General features: G+C 35.4%; 1 long non-coding RNA gene across 1 annotated transcript; it reads left to right on the top strand.

Moving 5' to 3' along the window:
• The first annotated feature begins 332 nt into the window (after nucleotides 1–332).
• On the top strand, nucleotides 333–2,955 carry LOC105941487 (uncharacterized). Its single transcript, XR_013097241.1, has 5 exons — nucleotides 333–574; nucleotides 667–933; nucleotides 1,345–1,464; nucleotides 1,698–1,757; nucleotides 1,963–2,955. It is a non-coding gene; the product is annotated as an uncharacterized LOC105941487 (long non-coding RNA).
• The last annotated feature ends 1,508 nt before the right edge of the window (nucleotides 2,956–4,463 follow it).

The raw sequence follows: 4,463 nt of genomic DNA, 5'->3' as shown, positions 1-4,463 counted from the left end.
GCTGACACAGATAATCATGTCTGCAGGAGCAAACATTACGCATACTGACGGGAGACTGTCAAAGTAAAACAGGAAGTAAACAGAGGCGCAGACAGGAGGGGAGGAGAGAACATGGGGAGAGCACAGACATAACGGGCTGGGGAAAACATGGAATGAAACACAAGGAGGAGAAACGAGGCAAGGTGACTCATAGATACTGACTAAATCCTTATTTCCTACCACCAACCCTGAATTAGTCTTGGTTTTCTGTTGGGAATGCTAAACCTTACTTTTTGGATCTCTGGCAATTCAGTTGATATTTCTTTACATTGTTCTTCTTTCTCAGATTCGTCTTTTCATATAACTGCATCCAGACTGCACCTTTTTGAAACTGAGTCAGTCTATTTTACCTGTAAAGGGTTTAATATTTCAACCGATTGGAAAGTGAGGAACGCCAGGGAAATCGTTTCTCAATGTTCAAATGGCACTGCGACAAAGACCTGCAGGATTGATCATGCCTCTGCTTCAGATAGTGGAGAATACTGGTGTGAGAGTGGGGCAGAGAGGAGCAATGCTGTCAACATCACTGTCTCGTGTATGTTATTATCAGAATTAAAATCTGAAATTTAAAAGTTGTAAGATTGAACATTGGCACATCGATGAAATTTTAAAATTACTTCCCTTCAGCTGGTGGTGTGATACTGGAGAGTCCTGTCCATCCTGTGGGGGAGGGAGATGCTGTTACTCTGCACTGTAGAAACAAGATCACTTCCTCCAATTTCACAGCAGATTTCTACAAAGATAGCATCTTCATCGGCACCGGATATGAAGGAAAACTAGAAATCCCTGATGTTTCAAAGTCTCATGAAGGACTCTATAAATGCAGAATACATGGAGTTGGAGAATCACCAGAGAGCTGGGTGGCTATCAGAAGGAAATCGAATGCAGGGGAAGGTATGGTTTTTCTGTTTATTTACTTATTTGATAGCGTTTTGTTCTACATTTTTTTCCAATATATTTGTTTATTAGTAGCATGGATGAATTTGTAATCACAGAACATCCACGCTTTCAGTGAGCTTCAATCTGAGCCCTGTGGCGCTTCAAACATATAATTCACATTTACTGAATCCCAGCAATCCTGGCTACTATGATGGGTTTGCATTTAAAATAGTAAGTTGATCAAAATTTAAAATGAAGGAAGCAAAATGTACACTAAACATTCAAAGCTTAATGATATTGCTGTTCTGAAACAGAAAGATTAATGGTGACTTCCTGGGGGAACCAGAGTTAGCTTTTACACTTACAGGATGACTTATCAACCCTAAATAATCTTTTTTTTTTCTTTTTGTGTTTTTATTCTTCCAGTATCGCATGAAGAAATTGCTTTTTCACACAATTTCTACATCTTCCGGTGCACAGCTGTGACGGTTGGGTTGGCTCTGCAGCTGCTGGTGTTGGGACTACTTCAGTGGAAGCTGCAACTGGGTATATAATGTTGTGCTTGACAGTAAATTTTACAATCTGTAACGTATTCCCTAATTGGTTTCTTTTACCCTCAAGTATTTTAATGACTAAAACTAATTTATTTATTTATTTTTAATTTTAATTTATCCACTTTTGTTTATAATATTATACTGTTCTAAGCAATATATAGCCAACATTTCTCCAACCATCTACAGCATGTAAACATATAATGCCCACTTTCTTTCTTCCTCCAGTGCTCAGTGTGCTCTTGCTTCTGACCTCACATTTTCAGTGAAATTGTGCCTTGAGAAGTGGTAAGTACTCATTGCTGCACTTCCAAAAAAAAAAAAAAAAAAAAAAAAAAAAAAAAATATATATATATATATATATATATATATATATATATATATATATATATATGCAGTTTACAAATTACATTGTTCTCGACTTGGTAAATGTTAAGAGGTAAATTAATTTTCATCAACATGTATTGATATTGGTGAATTTTATCTCTTTCAGTTGATGCTGTGATCCAAGAGTCCTGCTCATAATGTGATAGAGGAATAAGCTGCAATAATAACACATTGTCCACCAGCCTCCTGCCAGTGTTCCATAAGAAGTGGTATAATATTCACGTGACCCTACAAGTGCATATTATAATTGGGCCAGACAATTCAGAGAAAGCTGGCTATCAGAGTTGAGACATAGACTTGCTTCCTTGTGATTTATACTTATACAGACGCAGTTAAAAATAAGATATGGGTTTAACCCTGTTGAATTACTTGCTGCACTTCCATTTAACTTTAAAATAACTTTAAAATGCTGACTTAGAAGACTGGCTTTTTTCCTCCAAAGTGAAATAAGTGCACTGCGGGAAATTCATGTTTTCAATACGTGGCTACATGTACTTTCTGGTGCCTTTGCTTCACAGAGAGGCTCGTCTCCTTTTAAAGGTTGTTCTAACTATTGTAATGATGGCTCTGCTCTTGCAGCTGCTGGTGAAGGATGTCTTTACTGTCAGCCAAGACAAGGATTAAATGTGTCTTTAAACATAGGTGTACTGAAAACTTTCACAAACAAGTAACCTGTGAGGTATTTCTCATCTATCATTATATTATTACATGTATATTTATCTTTTTGCAGTCAGGTGAAAGTGGAATCATTCGAACTGTCAAACATCTAAAATATATTTTTCAATATGCTTTTTTCTCTTTTTATTTGAAACATGTAGTTGAGGTTTGGGGCTGTGGTTGTAGTTTCTCATGATGTCTTGACCCTTGAGGTTAAAACAAAACATAGGTGTGATAATGTATCGACATGCTGTTGTCTCCACATTTATTTTTGCAAAGGCTGTTGCCAAAAATTGAAAACCACCATTTCTAGACAAATGTATATTTTTAAAGGCCTGGACGGGGTTTTGTCAGCAATCTTTTTATAGGTTCACAGTTTAAGTGAATAAGAACATGCTTTCACAAAAAAAGCTTTTTAAAATGTTTAAAATGTAATAAAATTCTCACCATAAAGATTTTCATCCTTACATATCATGTTTTTTGTGTTTTTTTAATTTTTTAGAATATTTTTACTTTGTATTGGTGTAACTTTCTGTGATATACAAATAATACATTTACAAGATTTTTTTCATAAAGATTTCTCAGCTTTTGCAATATAAAATGTCTTTCTCACTAAGCTGGTCTATATTTTTTTAACCAAGTGTGCTATAACTGATTATTAACTGATATTATAACAAAATTAAAATAAATTGTGGTTAAAACAGGAAGTCTAACAGATGACTTCAGCTTGTATGTCCACATTAAACAAAGAAAACTGTGACCCTCATGGTTCTAGAGTGTCTTGTTTCGACCTCCCTTTTTAGCTCCATTGTTTCTCTCTCTATCTCACACACACACACACACATATACACATACACATACACACACACACGGTTCGCAGCGGCTGTGCCGACAATATTGCTGGCCCCTTTTTACTGTCTGTTTCAGGGCGGTGCTACGAGGGAGGCCGTGTTCAGGTGTGGAGTGTGGCTGGACTGTGCGGTGACGCGGCGTCAAGAGGAGACAGGTCTGCTATTGTATTTAGGGTATTTTAAAATTGTATTTGTAATTCTGGTTTTACCTTTTTCCATGGAAATAAATGGTGTGTTTAACCCTTTAAGACCTAGTATAGAACCAAGGCCGCCAGAGCTTATATTATATTTTTACCTGCTGTAGTGCCATTTTTGAGAGCATTCCAAGTCGCTATACATCAAATCAACCATTAAAGCCCACATTTTAATAATATGTAAGCATTAAGTGCATAGTAATTACATAAATTGCAAAATATGCAATAAACTAAAAAAAAATGGAAATCGTTTTTGTTTTTTTAACATATATTTCTAGTTAGAGAAACGTCAGTTAACCCTTTAAGACCTACCATAGAACCAAGTCCGCCAGAGCTTATATTATATTTTTACATGCTGTGGAGCCATTTTTGGGAGCATTTCAAGTTGCTATACATCAATACAACCATTATAGCCCAAACTTTAATAATATGTCTGCATTAGGTGCATAGTAATTACATAAATTGCAAAAAAGTGCAATAAACTACAAAAAAATTGAAAATCGTTTTTGTTTTTTTAACATATATTTCTAGTTAGAGAAATTTAAGAGGCTTATCCCTCAAAACTGTAAATACAAAAAAGTTGCACAAACTAGTTTCCCACCACAGGAAATTTATTTTAAGTGTCTTCATAGTTTTATTTTTGAAATACACCAATTTTTATATACTGCAGGAAAAACGAAAATAAATATTATAGTGCAAATTTGCAAAATAACAGCATATGCATCAAAATAAATTATTTCCAGCAGTGCAATATGAGTCCTAAGCATCCCAGAAACGACACAGAAAGTCATGAAGTCAAACATAACTTTTAAAAACACAAGTATAAGCTCATGAGGCCACGATGGTAAAAAAAACTACATTTCCGCAAAATGACGTCACTTCTGGTTTCGGGCAGGTCATGCGGT

This window comes from Maylandia zebra, linkage group LG3 (genome assembly GCF_041146795.1).
Source record: "Maylandia zebra isolate NMK-2024a linkage group LG3, Mzebra_GT3a, whole genome shotgun sequence".
NCBI classification, from domain to species: domain Eukaryota; kingdom Metazoa; phylum Chordata; class Actinopteri; order Cichliformes; family Cichlidae; genus Maylandia; species Maylandia zebra.
Note: the sequence above shows the minus strand (reverse complement) of the source record. Positions and strands in the feature narration are given on the sequence as shown.